The 20,942-nt window shown below is 44.9% G+C and overlaps 1 protein-coding gene across 1 annotated transcript in view; it reads left to right on the forward strand.

Moving 5' to 3' along the window:
* The first annotated feature begins 3,337 nt into the window (after positions 1 to 3,337).
* LOC128872785 (LIM/homeobox protein Lhx9) overlaps positions 3,338 to 20,942 on the forward strand; it is a 378,653-nt gene continuing 361,048 nt past the window's right edge. Inside the window, exon 1 of the mRNA XM_054115815.1 lies at positions 3,338 to 3,747. The gene's annotated coding sequence lies outside the window, so the exon portion shown is untranslated. The remainder of the gene's footprint in view (positions 3,748 to 20,942) is intronic.

Below are 20,942 nucleotides of genomic sequence, written 5' to 3' on the forward strand. Positions count from 1 at the left end.
CGCGCTTGCGTAATATTCTGACGTTTAAATAATTCATGTCCACGGCGGTCGGCCTGGCGTTCGCTCTGTTTAAATTTTATGGCTGAGGCTATTGTTTAGGGCTGTCGCGCCTGCTACAAATTTATCCTCTTAGCTGAAATATTACTGCATTTTTCCTGTTGTTCCGGGACTGTCGCGCGTTACGCACATTATTTTATTTCTGGAAATAATTTTCTAGGAATTACTTATGATACTTCCAACTCCTTTATTATATTCACACGTAGTCATAAGGTAAATGAGCTATTACACGCATGAATAATCTGACAGGCTACATGTTCCTTCGAGCATGTCAGAATTGGCCTTCTTAATCTTTTACGTTCTTGTCTAATATTATAAGATAGCGATTTTGAAAATCATGCAACGTACATATTTATAATGAAAAATTCAGTTGGTAACATCAAAACTATTATTTAATTTATTCAAACTTCTTTAATAGACATATAGGATACGAATATTTACGGGTTTGACTGTAAATACTCGTATACAGAATGATAGTCGTTGCAGTTTTCCAGGGCCAGATAACCCGATAGCTTAGATGTTGATAACATTATTCGGACGTGTTGCGTGCGCTCTGGAAGTAGACGGTGGCCGTCCGTCTGTCACGTAGGTTATCCACTGCCGTAGGTGGTTAGCTACGACTTGCGCTCAAACGAGCAAAGTCGATTACCTTGGCCCTTGCGTGGGTCGCCGGAAGCCAGTCGGACATCAAAGTGCCGCGTCTGGCTTCCTGGGTAATTAATTCCTCCTGCTGCCTGCCAACTTTCATCGTAAGGATCGTAACTACCTTCCGACGAGGCATCATTCGAGACGAAAACCCAAGACTATCGGTATCGACCGATCTCTAAGAGCTGTTTAAGGCTATAAGACTCGAAAAGGAAACATAAAATTTAGCATTATCGCTAGTATTACTCTTGACAGAGCGCAGCTTCGGCGACGGGGCATCGAATTTTAGTTTTGGACACTATGGAGGATTGGTGAGGGAGGTTATTTTTCTAAAGACCTCAAGATTGTAAGAGTTAACCACATTGGGAGAAAAAAAGTCCTAGTTCTGGTGCAGGAGGGAGGTTATTTTTCTAACGCTTCGAATGGAGTTATTTACGTCTCGAGATCCCAAAATTCTAAGAGTTAACCACATTGGGAGATGAAAAAGTTCTATTTTGCCGATTTCCTACCTCCAGATTCCACATTTAGAATCTATCGAGAATACCTCCATTTCTCCATGTCTTTTCGTATCCTTAATTCCGCGGGTTAACGAGGGCCTGTCGTTAATGGGAAGCTACAGAATAATGAAAGCCGACTGGCGGTACCAGTTTAAAAAATACTTGAGCACGGTCCCCAGGAACCGCGCGCCCGCGATCAATTAAAACTTCCTGAATGGCGCGAACGGTGAATCACGGTTCCTTCAATGGCTTCCCTCGGGGCATCAAAATATTCGTGGGATTGGCGGGAAATAGGTCGGCACATTAGGAGCCTGAATGTCTGATTATCAGCGGGGGCGAATCGATGCACGGCCCCCGTACGTGCACGCGTCATAAATTCATCATGGAGCTGTCGTCGTGGCTTATTATTCCGCGAGCGGAGTCCTCAAGACGACGTGTGGCTGCGCCTCGTCGGTCCAGGAACCGGTGCGACCGTGTAGAGAACGAAAGATTAGCGTGAGAGCAGGGGAAAGGTGATTACTAACATCATGCAGGTGCATTAATAGATTCCGTTCTGGGCGCAGGAGGGGGAGTTCTGGGGGCAGGAGAAGGGGGATGGATCAGGGGAATGGAGTGCAGACGGCAAGGACATGGGGACCAAGCAGGTGAACAGAGTCGCCAATCACGAACGGCTCTCCGAATGGTCTTGCGTCTCGCTCCTCCCTGACAGAGCTTGCGGAGGTGTGGTTTGCACCTGCGCTTGCGCCGCACGCCCCGCCTCCCGCACCTGCGGCTTTTCCGCGCTTCCGCGTACGCTTTCCGCGTTTGTTGGTGGGGCATACAGACTCCCGACCGGAGGAACCACGAGGTTTCGACCGCCAGTATCGTCTGGACCGTTCCGTCCGAATCTACTTTCGTAGCTGAAGCTACTCCAGGCCAGACCTGAATTATCGATGACGAGCGGGCCTGCGGCTTTCACGCATTTATAGACCCATGTCGAAGCGGAATACCTTTCGTAAATTAATATAAGAATGTTCATTTGCTTATTTCGTTTTGCACGAGAGCGTATATTTCGCATACTTTTAGCAGGAGTTTTTCATATTCGTCCACATCGAACGGGAATTATTCGCGGGTTGTTTATGCAGCGATTTAGTCTTAATGTTTATTGGATTAACCCTGAAAGGAATTTAATTATTAAGTTTTTGGTTTATTTCATTGAAATTAGATTGTTAGCAAGGAAATTGTTAAACAAAAATTAGCGTCATATCTATAAAGGGTTTCATCAATACAAACATTGATCCTAGATTTGAAAACAATAAAGTACACCATATTCGGTGCAACACAAAACTATGTATGGCAGAAAAATCATATGTGTGTGAAGTAAACATTGACGTAGTAGTCACCCTTCTGTAACATGAATTTATATTACGTGGTTTCCTGCGAATTTCCTGTAGTATTGCCAACTTTTTACTACTCATTTACTCCTATTCGCAGAACAAATTTTACCGACGTACATTCCTATTGATCATCATAAAATTAAAAGCAAAATTCCATTGAAAGTGCTTTCTCAGAGCAACTAGAAGCTATATTCGCCACATTAGGTATTCATCCAAAGAATTGAATTTTGTTATTATAAAATTAAGGAAAACGCAACTACGATCGCGAAGCATCGCGCAGGTAACGATTTCGAAGATCCCCTCGTCATTGTCTGAAATCACACGAAAGTTTCGCCGTGGCGTTTAGGGAGTACAATAGCGCGGGCATTCGCAACTATCCCCCGAAGTAACAGTGGAAATGGATCGCCTTCCCCTCTATCATTTCCCCCTCCAACCCTGCGCGGGAGAAGGGTTGCGTTTTCAAGCGGATACCGCTAGATGGCACGTAGGCATCCTCAGGCGGTCCCTCGCAGTCGCTCCGCGCTGGCCAGACCGTGCGGTTGTTCGTCTCTGCTACAAAAAGACCCGCCACGAGTAGCCTTATCATTGACGTTCTTCTCCACTGCGAAGAACCGATACACCACCCTCAGAATTTGATCTACGTCCGTTTCCCACCCATTGATTATCGCGCAGAGAATCCCTTGGCAGATAGAGCCATCGAAAATTCTGCCCGGACGCGTTCTCGCGGTTCCTGGAGATTGGAGCGCAAACTCCGCGTTCCTGCCTTCAACGTTTAGTCACCCGCGGACAGGCGTCGCGGTGTCACGTGTTCTTGGCCCCAACAACCGTGTTTTGGATCGGTGGCGCGCGTAAAAGCCACCGCTTTTCGTAACTGTCGCCCCAGACAGAGAAAAAGACACTCGAATGACGAATGCCGTATAGATCGTGATCTTTGAATTCTCGCGGGGCGATCGAGCCTCGTGCACGATCGTTCGCGTTTACTTTCCCTTTCCACGCGCTCTCGCTCCCCATTGGACAGCTCGCTCGTGATCGCCACGTGGTCGTGTCGCGATCGATGAGTGGTGCATATCCTGCAACCGGCTGAGAAAGAACCCACCACGCATCGGCGAGAGAGAGATAAGGAGAGGATCATTCGGAACTGGGTGCTGCTAGGAAACGTCCTGCCAGCTAGAGTGAGTACTCTTGTCACAATGAACAAACTTGTAGCATATTGCCACGCATCTCCCTCCACCACCCCCGTCCCTCCCATTTGCGTCTATTGTCGATGGGCCTTGAACTTGCTTTGCCAAGGGAATGCGTAGGGTAGGTCTTCTTTGTCGCGTCAAGCTCGACACCCCCTATCAGCACGGCTCCGTTTTGCTGTTTAGACGGGTCTTTAATTAGCCGTATTGTCACTGAAAACCGTATTGTAGAGCGATATTTCGGAGCAAAGCTTTTGTTATACGCTACAGGAGCGATTTTCAAAGTGTTCTCACCGCGTATTAACATCATTTTTAATTTTATGCAGAAACAGTTTATTGGTTACGAATTCCTATAATTTTTGGTGAAGTATAGTAACTCTAATCATTTTGGAATACGTAAAAAAGTTAATTCTGAAAGTTGAGTGTAAAAGAAAATAAATTGGAATGGAATACTTAAATTTCGATGAAATTACAAAAATAAATAGCACAACCAATGTTTGATTCTGCAATTTTCAATAGTCCATGAACAAAATTTAATCACAGTAGAAATTTTCAATAGTATTAGTCTGCCAGTCGATGTGTTAATTTTGGAGTCTGTTTCCATATCACAGCAATAGTTAAATTATATTCTTCAGTAATCATTCCTGTACAACCGATACCAAGTTTACAGGAAAAGGATACTGTTTCAAATTATTTTTAAATACAACACCGCATTTAACTCTTCGCTTCGCCATCCTCGTCGCCCGTGAAAACACCTTCGTCGTACGTGTAATCAGACGTCAGTTGAGAAACAGCCACAATTTCCACGAACTTTCCGAACTAATTGAATCAAACTTTCCGCATATACGCGGGGCCGAAATTTCGCAGCCTTATCGTCCCTTCAGCGGTACGCCATCGATCTAATTGCATCGATTGTCAGCAAACCGCGTGAAGAGACTAGAGCAACCTCCGCCGCGCAGGCTTAGCCCTTTAAATGACTTAGCAGACAATTTGCCCATTAACTCAGCCAGTCTCTACCCGTAATGGAAGCCATTGTTCGACCTATCTTGTCAGTAATACACGGCCCTCGCGTTCGTGGTGTGTGTGCGTGTGTATGTGCTGGCGCGGGTTGGTATTCGCGCGCGCATGTTACAGGTAGCTGCCGTGTGCACGCGCAGGGACATCGGGACACTCGTGATATCGGGTAGCCTACATTGTGCGTCAAGATGAGATCGTCTCATTATGATTACGTTAATTAATCTATCCCATTATGGTCTGATAGCCCCTTAAGAAGGCTTTCCTGGAGCGTCGAGGAGCCCCAGCGAGCAGCCAGCTGACTCTTTCCACAATATCCGATGGAAGGGTGGCTGGAGCGAGAGAGTGAGATAGAGTAATTGCATGGTACATCGAGTTCTGGCAAGATCGTGTGTCAAAAGATACTGGCTGTGCATCAAGCGCCGGTGTCGGGATCAATGTATTTCAGGCTGGAGTGTTTTGCAACGAAACTCCGGTTTCCATTCGTCGCTCTTTCACGCTCTTGTCGAGGGGGAGCTTACACGGGTAGGCGTTTGCATTAGCGCCAATCGCGATGGATACGAGGTACCATTTTATTGGCGAAACTTCTTCCATCTACCAAGCTGTTATTGTTTATTTCGAAATTAAATTTGAAGACCTTTCGGTAGGCGTCTCGGTTAAAAATTCCGCTTTTGAACTTTGAAGTGACCTGAAACGGAACTATTAATAAAATATCAATACATTGTTGACTGGCACAGAATTTTACACAGAAGAGATTTCACGTTATTGGCTATTATTTCGTAATCGAATGTGAAATTAAAACAATCTAAATAAATTCCAATAAACTTTATAAACTTTAAATAAAAAACTGACAGGACTAAACACGATGTTCAAAGCTTTTGCAATATTTTATATCGTCGACAATGTGTTAATAAAATTGACGCAGAGAAAAATTAGTTACCAAAAATATTTACCAAGATAAAATCCACCACCCACTTTTGAGAGGTTGCAGGGTTAGGCGTACGCATTAGCGCGAACCGCGACGGATGCGAGGTACCATTTTATTAGCGAAACGTCGGTAGGATACATCGCCGAACTTTTAACGACATTCCGATGAATTTTTTCCATTCGTTCCAATTTTTTTGTTTACCGGGCGGGGGATAGAGGCCGATGTGATTTATTTCGAGAAAAATATACAGAGGGATAAAAGAGATTTCGCGATCCATTCGAGTACGTTCAATGGCAAATGCATTCTTTTTGCTTTCATTCCGCATCCATTTTCGGATCGTTTTTTTTTTCTCTAGGAAAAACCGGTTTTGGTTGCGGCGGTTGATGCATCGCAACGTTTCGCGTGAAATTTTACAGAAAAATCCCAAGTGGGCGGACTCTCGATTCAATTCTGCCATTGTGCTGTTCAAAACGATAGCCAATGCCTCGGTGCTTTAAATAATGTTAAAAGCGTGTTAAAATCGCTGCGTATCTAACCCCCCTGACGTCGATAGCAGTCCATTATTACTAGTAATAAGGTACTCGAAATTGTTCATAGCTTTGTTTTTCAATTTCCAAGCATTGGTAACTTTTTGCGTAAAATACAGCTAATGAGATACCGAAATTAGAGCTTACTTCATTTTGCGAGTGATTATAAAATTCCCCCTTTCAAGGGTATCATCATACCATTATAAAAACCACGCACAAGGCATCGTTATCGCGTGGCTTACAGATTTGCATAACGCTTTGTCAAAACGCTGTTTTTTTCAATCGTGTTCGTCTACGAATAACATTACCAACAAACGATGTTAAAGTTTGATGCTATCATTCTGTTCGTTATGATGGCCGTGGCAGCTCGTAATAAGCCAATTACTCAACCCTTCTCTCGGGGTGCATTTGAGTGAAAAACAGACATTACCAGTGAATATGGGGAACGCTAGAAGCAACACGCTGGATCGATAGCGTTTTAAGTGGATACAGTGTTCAACCACAATTCGAAACTTACTACGTTAATGTTCGTAATGATCATAATTACTAAAGCGAAAGGTAGGACAAGATAAGTCATTTATTTAGAATGTTACAGAACTTATTCTGTTAGATAGGATTCGGTTATTGTCAGATTACAAATTCCTTTAGAAAAAATTAAAAGTTCCATAAGGCTTTCAATATTCATACTTGTGTTTCATATATCAAACAAAATTCTCCACAGTCTCTCATCTTATTTGCTCATCTAGGAACTACTCTGTGACCACCTTCTTCCCTAACAATTAAAAGTAACGAAGAAATCACATCTTTCTTATGAAAACACATAAAAAACCATACAATAGAGGGAAAGAGTCTCTAATATCCATCTTTCATAAAACACTATCATTCCAAAGATGGTAACCCTATTTGTAGACCATGTCACTGCACCAAAATCCTAATTTTAAAGAAGTAATTTCTTTTTCGAAAAACAAAACAAAATTCATACATTTGACGCCAGGATTAGATCCCATAGCTACGCGACCATGAGTTAGACGGGCTTGCGAACGGTTAAAGGGCGCAGCCTGCGAAACAAGCCGAAGAACGAGCTCGATGAGGTGCTCCAGTACGGATCCTTCGCCGCGAGGATTCGCAGGCGACAAAACTCTCGCTGGACTGGAAGTTAGGAGTTGCGAGGTGGTGGGGGTTGTGTCGGCGCCACCGGCGGGCGCAGAAGGCGCGAAAACGTCCTGCCACGATTAGGCTGGCAGCTCGTGCCAGGAGGTGGCACAGGACTAAGCTAGATGGCGGCGCCGATCACCGAGAACACGAAGCACGAGGATATGGTGAGAAGGAGAGAGAAGGAGGATGTTGCGGGCATAGTCGACCGCGGTCCTTGAACGCCCGAGGAACAAAGACGCAGGATGCGCCCGGAGCGCTGAACCTGGACGTTAACGCTGGCCAAAGCAGCGGAAGTGTGTTAAGGACGATAAGGACTGTACCTGATTTCCAGGCTCCGACCGTCCTTGGTCAATCGAACGTAACAAAAATTAATGTCGATATTTTAAGTTTCAATGTCCTGTTAGTCGAGCGTGTGTTTCGCAATTGTGTTATATCTTTGTTGGGAAAAATCGTAAAATTTTCAAACTTAACGCTACTATCGGTCAAAGATATTTTTTAGTTAATCGTCGAACCACGAGTTAATCTATCAACGATCCCAGCGTCGAAATACAGCAAAGGACAGCGAACGCTGTGCGACACACGGTGTCCGATCGATGGTCGCCGAGCTCGTGAAACTCCGAGAGTTCAATAGGTTACCGGTCTAATTTAATTCTCTTTGAGAGGCGAACGTCGAGCGGACCGGCGAATGTCCATTGTCCGAAGTCGTTTAAGAATTTAATAGAACGTAACTAGAAAATTATACGAGTTTGATTTTCGACCCACGACCGCCGAGGTCCTGTCACGAGCCGGGGACGGGCGCGAGGGATGAGACGAGAAGTTCGCGAATCAAGATTCTTCGTACAGCGTTTATTGGATCGTGACAAGTGGGGAATGGGAAGAGGGCACGATGAAACGCTCCGGGAGAGAGGCTGGGAAGGGCAGAGGGCACAGGCACTCCATAAGAGAAAAGATGAGCAGCTCTCATTAAAAGTCGAGTATTAATATTTTAACGGACGGTCGTCTCTTGGACGGGGGTTGTGGTGCCCAACCGAATTCTCCTTCCGATAGAAATACATAAAAACTTGCGATCTTTGAAGGATCGAAAATCGAGCGTTTAAAGATTCAAGTCATTGAGAATTTTTGGGGATGTGGCAAAATAATAATTTTCTGAATCTTTGTTCAAAGCGTTGCACTTTAATACCGTGCTCGCGTGAAACTAGCGGTTTCGCTATCATATCTATCCTCGCTAATGGCCTCGTTCCTCCGACTCTTGGAAAATTCGAGACACTGGTAAACTGACTTTCGTCAATCGATGAAACGTGCACGGATACTGTTCTCGGATCGTTAACTCTGTCAAATTAAAGAGTCGAAACGTAAAGTAAGTAACATTTTAATATTATTACCACTATAGTGAAAACCATTATTAGAAGACAAAAATAAAATATACATAGTATACGTAGTGGCAAAAAAGCAAGGAACTTGCCAACTCAACTAAAACTTGTATCAAAAGTCACCCACTCTCACTAACTAAATAATGCTTCGACCAAGCAGGTCTTAACGCTATCAGATTGCATACCTCGCGGTTAATTTCTCATAACCAGATCCTGTATCGCAATCGAGAACAGAACTGACGAGTAATGGGAAGCTAGCACGATGAAAAAAAAAGGCAGAGGAATACCGAACAAATTGCAGCGGATGCGATCGCGAGATGAAATGATGCGATAATCGCTTTACGGATTGACGGGGCAGAGCAACACGGCGGTTGTGCGGAAGCGTGTCACATCGATGCTCCGTCGTCGATCCTTTGGGAGCTTACGAAAGCGACGCTTGTTTCCGTGACGCTTGAGCACCGCTGCGTCCGCTCATATTACATCCGGGATTAATATTAAATTTCACACGATGAGTGCAATTTCATTACTCCCCTCCTGACGGCTTTCCCGTCGTCCCGCCAGCATCGCTTCTCGGCCTTTCAGCCGAACCGTACTTGTCGTCGCCCCGTAACAAATTGCTTCCTTAGAAAAATTGCGGTACAGTCGAAGAAAAGGGCTTCCCTCGTATTCTATTCGAGGACGGGCTCGCCTTGCGATACGCTTACGGATGGAATCGAATTTCCACGCCTCTTAACGTCGTGAATTATCGAGACTTCGAGGACAGGCTTCTGGTTTGCGTTGAAGAAAAATTGATTCGTTAATGGCATTTTTCATAACTATGGAATGTTAAAATTAGCTTTGGTAAACTTTTGATCGACAGGTAAGAAGAACAGGTGCCAGATACGAAGGCAACCAGACTTGTACCTCCGCTTTAAAAAATTCTCAAAGATGACCCATTTTTCTGGACAAGAAGACACCTTAAAGAGGAACCACCTACTTCTCCCAAAAATTGCGAGTCGAAGATTTATATCGCTATCAGGCTCTTAAATTTAAATGCACTTGGACATGATCCTCTTGCCAGTGTTAAAAAAATAATTTCAAGACGAATACACTTAAAGTTTGTACCTACTAACCCACATGCCACCTTCCACGAGAACTTCCATCGAACGACTCTTTCTCAATCAAACAAAATTTCAGTAGAATATTCCCGCAATTCTAATCTCTCACCTCCTGATCGATTCAAAAAATTCATTTTTCTAAGTCTGTAATCCTGGTATCCCTTACAACCCTCCGAAGAACCTCTCGAAAGTGAAGAGTCCGACGCTCGATAGGGGTAGTCATCGTCGAATCAACGCGGTAAATTCTTTCGTTCGCGGTCGTCTGGAATTTCAGACAAACGGGGAGGTCCCGCGAGGCTTAAAACCCAGGAAGAGCCGAAAGTTAGACGTTAAACCTTCCACCTTTCGCGCTCGTTTGCGTGACCTACAGGCACGGATGCGGCAGACCGTGTGCAGGTGCGTGCACGTATATGATTTTACGTGCAAGGTTTACGTACGTGTAGGGCCGAGAGGGTTGACTGGCTCTCCAGTCGATCAATAGCACCCCCACGTTTGCGTCCCTGGGTGAATGCATGCGATAGGCACCCCATTGCTATGCCACCCCGAAAGCCACTTTATATTTTAGTGGGAATGTTCTACAACCCTTCGAAAGACACTCTCGAACTGGTTCGAACCGTGGAGACCGACGGCGAGTGCCGCTATCCACCCTTCGGCACCGTTTCGAGCCTCCCGGATGAATATGGCAAGGTCATTTCTCTTGTTTAATCCGCGTAATTAGCCCTTCGCCTTTTTCTCGCCGTCTCTTGTCGCGGAAACCGGGGGACTCATTCCCTACAATTCTTGAAAAAAAAAAAAAATAGACTTAAGCCTTTGCGCTTCTAAAATTAATTTAAATAACACCCATTCGCTAGGTCTAGGCAATTTTGTTGCTCAGAAATTAGCCCATTTCATTCTCTGGTAATTGTTTTCTCCTGTTGTCGTTCTCAAGCGATAAGCGAAGTCCGTTCCACGATTTATGATTCAACTTGGGCGAACGCTGTTACCACGTCAAATGTTATTTTTACGAGCAAGCTACCGTTCCGGTAATTATTTCTGCTGAAATTGACAGGAGTGACAATCAATTTAAAAAGACGGCTATCTCTATCGCGTCAGCCGCGACGAAGAAACAGAAGCTGGCGGGTAATTATTCCACATCGGGCAGCGCCGCGCGCGCATGGTAGCGAATCAGTACGCCGATCGTAAAAAGCGAGATGAAACGAAAGAGATAAGTTATATACATGGAACATGCGACGGTGAATTGGACGACACCGGCAGACAATGTTTTAAAAGCTACCGTGATGCCATTAATTATAAATTACGAACATTAAACCGTATTGCGTGCATTAATACTTCATTCGACACGAATATATCACTGTCAATGCCCTGTTAGACGCTGAAATATTAAAACAAAGATAAATTACAGGATACCACCGGCAAAGGTGGCCATGTTAATGCCGCACCAGCTGAAACGGGACGCTGAAAATAATTCAAACCGCAAAGGGTTAAACTGTACTGTATGGAAGCGATAAATATTTACCGACGCGGCCAAGAATTTACCGTTTCGGGTCAGCGAATAATATCGATCACCGAATTCCTTCGAAAGCTGCATTTCGTAACGAATTTGCGATGCCGTGGCACCTAATTACCTAACTGATTCGGCACTACAATGCGTATCTGAACTTTAACTCCATTTTTCACTAGAAGATCTCTTAAATCAATAAAGTCGGTTTTACAGCCAGCTATAAAGCAGGTACACCTTCTTTAAAGCAATTGACGAAAATATTTCCTTTTGTAACTCGATTACGTTTGACGAAGCCTAAATAACCGGCGGCACACGAAGGGTACTCTTTCCACTCGAAGGGAAAGATTGAGGATCGAAGAGGTTAAAAAGGTGGCCGCGAGAGGTCGAAGCAGCGTCGCTTTAGCGATGAATTAAGGTCGCAACATTAATCCTGGCCGGGGTACACTGGCATGCTATCACGACATGTCGTAAATAACGACGAAGACAGGGGTGGGGGACAAAAGGATCTCTAAAGAAATGTAAATCAAGGAATAAATTGATCCGTGCTACTTGGTACCAGCGTTAGTTAGCCCTAACTGGCCGCGAGGAGTGGCTTCTTGCCACCCGCGTACTTCATCGACGCAGTCGGATCGAAGTCACGCAAGAAGTTAACTCAGTCGCAACACGGTTGTAGATTACCACCACGTGTAACGTAATTATATGAATCTACGAAGCCGACTCCACGCTCTCTCCTCTTTGATAATAGGGGCCACGGACGCGACGATTTATCGTCGACCAGATGCAACGATAGTCACGGCCTGTCAGACGTAGCATCGATGTCTCCTGGAAGATTAATACAAAATATAACAATAATCGTACGGTTGGAAAGTATACATGAAACGTCATTATGCGCATGGCTAATGATACGATTAATCCTCGAGTGAAACCACGTTTTCTTCCAAGCTTTCGCCTCGTTGAGACTCGTGCATTTTCTGTGGGATTAACATAAGATGGCCACTCTAGACGAATGGAAATATCCAATCCGTAGATTTATGGGAAAACCACTTTCCTGTGTGGAGAATGACGGAAGCCTTTAAAATGCCAGTGAACATAGTGGTATGTTGATCTATAGCTATACTGAAGAGATGCGTCTATGCTTTATCTATTAAAAATTCATTATATGATGATGAAAGTAATATTCCTCTTAAAATTTTTATTATAATATCTATAGCTTAACAATTTACCTTAGGATTGGTACCACTAATTTTGTTCACGATTTCGCGGGAACTCGTTCTATACGCGACGCCCGGATGTTTTCATTTTTCCGGCTCAGATTTCCGTCGACACAAAGCTCGCCGAACGAATCCCATCGGTGAGAGGTTTCCCCCAGTCGCGGGTTGGGGTTCCAGGCCGCGTCCACGGGTGAATTTTCACTTTGGTCGTGGAACAAGCCGCGACTGCGACGGTGATTTACTTAATGAGCAGAGCGAGATGAGCAGAGATGGAGCGGACGGTGTCGGTAGTCGGTTCGACTAAGCGCGATAGAAAAAGTTTAGTAGCGAGCGAGCATTGTCTTCGGCGAGGACCAGGGTGAGAGAAACTGTGTCGAAAAAACAATGGCGAGCACCCTGCCCGCCTCCACCGTTGCTGCGTCTTTCTTCCTCGTTCTTCTTCGGTTCCCCTTTTCTTCCCGGATCAGTGGGATCTCGTCTCCAGTCTGCGCCTCGAGGTCTTGATGAAAACGTGACCCAGTATGGTTCTCGCGGCGGATACCTGTCGTATCGGCCGTGTTTCACGTCATCGCCGAGAAAGACGCTCTGGGATTCCCCTGGTGCGCTCGTCGCTGTTCGTCCCGTTGCCTCGCGAATGGACGATAACCTTTTTATCGCCTTGCTTACGTACCCGTTGGCGTCTTCGTGCCGACGCTTCGATGAATTTTTCAATTTTCAGCAGTCTTTTAGGGGGATGCAATTTTCCAGCAGTCTTCTAGGGGTTGAAAATTCATTTGACGACTTAAACTCTGCCTAATTGTACGTAAACTACGTGAAGTTTCATGAAATACATCGCTCTAACGGCCGACTTTCGTTCTTGAAGCCCTTACGTAAGGAGAACGGCGTTCGAGATAGAGGGGATACGCGATCTTGTAACGAGACGAACCGGGCGCTTTAACGAGGTAATGAGAATAACAGCGCATCGTCCTGCTAGCGATATTAAATGGCCGTCCGGGAATCTCGTGCGCGATCTGTCCGGTTTCGAAGAAAGTATCACTCGCGGCGAGAGAACTCGTGAGAAATAATGAGCCTTCGTTGATCGATACCCCGCGCCGCTAACGATGCAATTTCGACCAAGTTATAAACGATCGTTCGATCGATCAATGAGATCGAGTCTCGCAAACCGGCGCGTCGAAAGGATCTCGTCGGCCAATCAAACGATACGACGCAATGGGATTCAATCCTTCATTGCGTGAATTTTATTTTACGAAATTGTTTCTTTTTCGTATGTATGTTAATGGATTAATTAACTCTCGATCCGAGCGATGGGTGGCTGAAGCTGTAATAAAATTATTAGATGTGAAAAATAGGCTTCCAAGATAAACGAGGCAAGGCTTGACGACGACCAAAAACACCATTCTAAGGCAACATAATCGATTAAGGTAGACACTGGAATTAAAAAATTCCAAATAGGCTCATCAATAGGATCTCGATAGTTAAACTGCTAAGTACTCGCTCGTACGATATTTTTCTTCAAGATTTTTCGGCGTTTTTCCTCCCCCTTTACTTCCTAACGCCTCCCCTTCTCGGCCAGCGCTCGCGTGTTTGCGTCCCGCTTCTCCGTCTCACTCGCTTTCCTTCCTCTCACCTTCTGGATTTGATTGAATTTTTTCCCGAGGAAGAAATGTTTCCACCAAATGAATCCGTCGAAATATTGCATTCCGACAAGCACGATCCAATTTTTCGTTTAATAAAAGAGAGCTTTTCTCTGCGCAGATCTTTCATTTCTTTCTCGCGCCTTTTCCGTAACCTTCCGGCTAACCCTCGCATTCCCTTCGATTCCCGATTTATCGATCCCGCCCGCGACTCGACCGTGTGTGCGAGCCCGTGTTCGCCCTTTTTTTTTTTACAGCTTTTGCTAATTTCTTTTCCGAGTATCTCCCAGCGGGCAAGTTTGTTTCCCAATTTGATTCGTGATGGGAAGTTTCGCGACGGTTTTACTAAGTACTCAGGGTGAAGGATGCGAACAAACGTAAGGAACGATAGAAAAGATTTTCTTATCTTCTCTTTCTTTGTCTTGAAAAAGGCTCCCCACGTTTGAGTCGAAAGCGTTACAAGCGACAATCATTGTCTTCACCTCCAGCTTTATATGTATATGTTTAAAATTGATATTTACCCTCTGAAAGGATGGACAATTCCCTGCATTCCGTAAAAGTGGAAATTTCCCTGCATTCGTGTAAAAGTTTGTCTTCTCACGTTTAATAGTTTCCAGTGAAAAAATTCCTGAATTCAGAAATTAAATACAAGGAATACCCCGGTAATTGGAGTGGTTCGATTGCGAGGCGAGCCGACCGTCGATGGAATGATTTTTTATTAGTCGATATCGCTCGTGGCTTCTACTTTTCAATCTACGCGACATTTTAATATTGCATATCGTTGCTTCGCAGGCTTGTAAACACGGCTGTCTCGCTTTTGCGCGATCGCCACGAGCTGCGCGCAACTTCGTCTCTATCCCTGCGGCGTGGCGGCAAATACGAGAGAGAAGAGGGTCTGATAGTACTGAATAAATATAAACGACGACCAATAATACTTGTAAAATTAATAATAATCATGACCGTATCGCGGAGGTTCGTCCTTGCGACCCTCTTCGCCTCCCATCAATCGTATCAAAAATTCCGAGTTGGTCGATACCAAAGCTTGTGTGTGCGCCCGAGGATCGAAGGAGGGGGAGGCGCAAGGGGGTGAAACGGGGGATGGGAACTCATTTCGATGAGTTTGTAATTAAAAAATTAATTAAACGAAATCGCAGTCGCGGAGTAATTTTTTCCCTATATATCACCGCCGTCATTGTGTACACTCACACTGCATATCGCGAGGTCATTATGGGGACTGGATTTTAACGATTCCCCCCCACCCGTCGTCGCCCTTCCGCCCACTGAAACGCTCCTCTTCCACCCTTTCGTCGACCAATATACACGCATAATTGCCTATGGACGATATATTCGGCTTCTCTGCTCGCGATTCGAACGATATTTTTCTCGATGATATTTTTAACCGATTCAATATCCTGAATTATTTTCCTCCCGTTTTATACCAGGGATATTCATTGTAGAATATTGGCGATAATCTAACGACATGAGATTTAAGCTTCTACGAGGGGTCAGTGTTATATTGTTTTTTTTTTATTTTTGATACGATGAAAAATATTTGACACCTCGACGAAGGATTGTATCCTTCAACCCTTCTCGTAATTACCTACGCATACACGGGATAATTAGACAACGGGATCCCCCCGTGGTCGCTCGGGGCACGAGTGGACCGAGGGGATCTCTCTCGTCCAGGGTCTGGTAATTCCTGGAGGACGCCATCGTCCGGCGACAATAAATTTCTAGAAACGCGGGGGCCAGGTAGGGCCGACCGAAAAAGTCTGAACTCTAGCAACGCTCTAGGATCTGAGAATCGCTTCGAAATTAAATAACTTCCCAGGGGGATTCGTCGGCAGAAAATTTACGTCTGCCAAATAAATTCTACGCGGTCCCGCATTCCACGACCCGCTACTATTTTAACTATGTGTATAGAGAGCCGGGGGCGCGGGGGGTCGGAGGAGTTCCGACTTATATCGCGCGAAACGAAAAAAAATAGCAGGAACAGAGGAACGCATATATCGGGGCCATTTAGAGCGCCCGGTCGACAGTTCGAATTGTTAGCACCCTGCGCACCCTGTAGCGGCGGTTTAATTTACTCTTATTGGCCTCGAATGGGATTGCCTCTGGAAACTTATCCGTTCTTCTTTTTCCTGTACGGAGACACGGTTAGCCGCGTTCGATCTTCGAAATGGCACTTATGAGAAATTGCTGCCTCTTCCTGTAGATTTCCTTTTCGTGTGAGCGTACCTCGACGTTTGTCAGCGTACATTACGTTGAAATTAACCCTTTATAGAGCAGAACACCCTGGGCATTTTTTGCACTTTCTTTTTATGGATGAGCGGAGAAACTTAAACATACAAAATATTCCTTTCTTGGTGGTAACAATGAGTACCAGTGACCTATAAAGGGGGTAAATTAGAAGAAAAGTGATGGAGTTGGACTAGATTATTTAGGGCCATCCCATCGTGTTCTACCTACGACCTACATCGAAAATTAGGCTACTATCAAGGATAGATCCACTTCTGACCACTTTTCGCTTACTCGGTTTCTCCCGTTTTATCCGAGTAGCAATAAGGGGATGGCGACTGATTCCGTTCACTTTCCCGCTATCTTACCCTTCATCATGTCCGCCTTCTTTTTTCTGTTTTCATTTATCCCCTGTCTTCTTATACTTTCTTCGTCTAGCTTCTTTCACTCTCGACCCTCCATATCTATCAGGTTTTCTTTTTCCTTCTTCCGCTTCGCGTGCACCCTTCGTTCCTCCGTCTCTCTTTCTCTCTCTCGCCGCCCTTCCGTCCATCCCTGTCCCGTTTCTTCGTGGACAGGAGTGAGCCAGTGGTCGTGTGGATAGGAGGGCAGGGGGTTCGGATTCAATTATCCGATATTAAACTGCCCCTAACCACGTTCGTGTCGACCCCTTTGGCTGTGTGAGTTGAAATGGTTGTTGCTAGCCTCCACCCTCCCTCGCCCGCTCGCAGAAGTATTAGATCGAATGGACTCGGTGTTGTAGTCGCTGTTAACTCGCCAAAGATACGCCTATAGGTGGTAGTTATGAAATCGCGTCGGATTCGTTCGTGTACACCGGTTTTCTTTCCGCCTGCTGCTGTTCCTCTTTCGCCCCCTTGCTTCGATTCGTTTGTTATCGCACGACCCGGTAATGGCGCCTTCGCTGTAAGCGGAACTCTATTCAATTTTGCGGCAGTTTAAAGGGTGTAACATCGGCTCCGCGAGATATTATATAAATCAAGCGGCACGGATTAACTCTTTGCACTCGAGAGGCGACTCTCAGCCAGATCTTGACGTAACGCAGTAACTCGAGACGTGACTCTCGGTCGCCACTAGGTTCGACGTAGTAAATCAACCAGCAATAATGTTTGTTTAGCTTTAATTTTTTTTAAACTCCAAGTGTCAATAAAATGATGAGGTAAAGGTGGCCTGATTTTCGTATTTCAAATTAGTTTGCGATCGCCAATCGAGCTTCATCCGCAGAGTTCAATCACTCTCAAATTCCAATAAATCGAACGTAGATTTTGAAAGCGACTGTAAAGTCGAGAGCTTAAATACTGCTCGCTTAGAGACTCCCAAGTACTCTTTCCGTTTCTATTAAATATTCTATGTAGCTAGGGAAGACTCTTCTATCTTTAAAAAAGATCTATCCAAAGCCACAGTGAAATATTACTTTCATTTCCTTCGCCAAACGGCGCTATCTAGCCGGTCGATGAGCGTGCGGAGCAAATAAACGAATAAGATACTCGCGTCAACCGAACGAACTAATCGAATCGAATTACGTGTCCCCTTTCGCCGTATTAACAACATAATGTCTCGGTACATACCGATTGCCATCCTCGTGTAACTCGTCGAGGCATTTGCGGCACGGCGAAGCAGCCGTGGAGACCACTGATCTTGCGGCTCCGATGATAATTAAATTGCCCCGCGGAGCTAGCAGTGACTAAACAGTCATTACAACGACTACGTCATAATTGCTGGGACCGGCAACGAACATGCTGGCAAGATAATCGCCCGGCCGAGATATATCTATCTACCCACCTAGGTCAGCCGTTAATTTACCATTATAATTGATTTGCATATAGATTGAATCAGATAAATTCGCGTGGCGAAGCGTCGTGCTTTCGAACGAAACAAGCTTGGAAACCATGCTCGCGGGAACTTGAATTTCTGCTCGTTCAGACGACGGGGGAAGGGGGCGAACGTTTTTCTGAATAATCCTCACACTCTGGGACGTTTAACGGAACGTTCGTCTTGTAACTTACGATGAGGCATGAGTGGCGATTATTATCGTTGCTATACGAAGAAGAATGTTTCCAATGTCGGGGGCTGTTAATTCTCATCTTTCAGTTGTTACGCATGCATATACAAAAGCACGATAATACAAGGCAAGATTGAGGATAATACTTGGGAAACGGTAGGATCTGAAACGAGACATTGCTGTACGCGTTGGAGCTTGTCCTCTGCGAGCAGTTGCAAGACGCGATGAGTGACGGGGTAAAAAGGGCGATATCAGATAAATAGGGGTCCAAGGGTACTGCTTCTTGGAACTGCGCGCGTGACAAGCCCGCAATGAAGACATTCGTGGACAATTTAGAAAATGTAGCAGTAATTGGTTGGACAAGTGTTAATAGATTCGATATAAATATTCAAGACGCGAGTAGTCGAGTAGATAGCGAGAAACAGGCGGTATCCAGGCGCAGACAGATCCTTTAAACCGGAGCGGTACACAGGCCGATCTCGTTGGTCGATTAAAAGCAGCGCCAAGTGTCGTCCGTGCGGACGATAAATAACGCCTCGTCGTTAGAGACCTTTCGATCTATCGAATGGAAAAGAATGGCCGCTCTTAATCGCTCTTCCAATCGGTTAATGCACCGTTCGCGGCGGCGCGGTAAGCTAAATAAATGGTCTCATTCTCTTTCCCGCTCTTTCCTCCACCGCGAGCGATACCCCGCCGTTACCGAGGTTCTCTGTGCTCCTTTCAAAGACATCGGCAGAGATTCGAATCGATGCTGAAATTAAAGTTTGCATCGCCGATACGCGTCTAAAAGCCCATTGTAATTCGAATAACAGTTGCCGCTACTCACCGACCTCTGTTCACTTGCTCGCTTAAATAATCCAGCGACTTTAACGGATTTCGAATATTGCTTTCCTTTTCTGGACGGAAATAATGGCAGCCGCTGGCGGGTACAACTTTTGATCGTTGGGACAGATATTGGCTGGGATGGGGTAATGAGGGGTAAGCTCTGTTTTATAAGCTAGAACACATTTCGTTGCTTCTATATACAACCAGTCTCATTAATATTCGTACTCTCTGTGTTTATTGAAGGAATTTGTCTAAGTTAAATGATAGGTTTGATGTTTCCAAATAAATCTTTCATTATTATATATACAAGTGTAAACTTTATTCATCTACGAAAAACGTGGTTGTCCGAGGTACGTGGTTGCACACTTCATTACATATATCAATAAGAAATGCTAACCATCTTATTTATTTAATAATTACACTATACGTATCTTGTAATGTTCTTTTATTTTTCAAAGAAAATTTGGTATATTAGCGAAGTATTTAAAAAAGCAAAACATAATGCACTAGGCATGGCGTCGTAGGTGTGTATTCATATTATTAAACGTGCCATAATCGACTCGGACAGGGATTTGAAATTGCCAGAAGATCGAAGTCGCGAAGAAAGAGGCCGCGTCGTGATTAATCCTGCGATAGGCGTTAACAAGGCATCGAACTCGGGGCGTTTCACGTTTCGTCGAACAATTTAAATTTTAGCCTTGTATCGGACCTCGTCTGACCACGATCCATGGAGAGATTTGGAACAAAAGGCCCGGTCCACTATGATTTCGTGGCGCTCTCGGATCTATTAGCATCGATTAGCCTTCTTGCCTCCAGGATATCTGATCTTTCGGTGCCGCTACTCGGCTGGTACCGTTGCGTCGCCGTCGACGACTCGTGAATGCTGAAATCTCCAATCGTATTAATTATATTATCGAGTCTGCCGTTTAGATCGTTCCACGAACGGACTCTTCGGGGACGGGGCGGTTTCGAGTATGATTATTAGCCTGTGAGACTGCGTGCCAGCGTGAAAATAATGCTGATATACAGATTAATCGCTGGTATTATAGTTTTTAATCGAATATTGCACATGCGGAAGTGTTCCCTCCACCGAATCACGCGCAGTCTTTCGAAATTGGACATCGTTGAATTTTAAAAAACAGCTTTTAACAATTTTCCAACGGTTAACAAACAGAATATCCCGGCCAACCCGTTCTCAAAGGGTTACATTGAAATTCCGTTATTTTGCTTTGAGCTTTGATTCTCCATTATTTTTGTATCCGCGCTGAAAACCGTACAAATGTATGTTTTACGATTATTCGAATTACGTTTCGCAACCGGCACGAGTGTCAAAGTAACTGAAGATTAAAAAAGGGGGGGGGGGGGTTCTGTGCGATAAACCAGCCGACGCGTAATGTTTCATGCCATTAACTATAATTTGTTAGCAAAAGATTATCGGCTCGCGATATCGACGGGCTTTTAGCGAATGCATTGATATGTCGCATTTCAATAGTGCAATAGCACTCGGGGGTGGCGAGTTAATGAAAAAACATTTGTAGAACTAATTGATGATTGTGACACCCGTCCCGGAAATAAATCGATCCCCGCGCCGTGGGTGTCGCAATTTTTTGTTTAGGACGATCGGTATGAGTATTGTGATAAACGTGGATTCATTTTTCCGTGTACT

The sequence above is a fragment of the Hylaeus volcanicus genome, chromosome 2 (genome assembly GCF_026283585.1).
Source record: "Hylaeus volcanicus isolate JK05 chromosome 2, UHH_iyHylVolc1.0_haploid, whole genome shotgun sequence".
Lineage (NCBI taxonomy): Eukaryota > Metazoa > Arthropoda > Insecta > Hymenoptera > Colletidae > Hylaeus > Hylaeus volcanicus.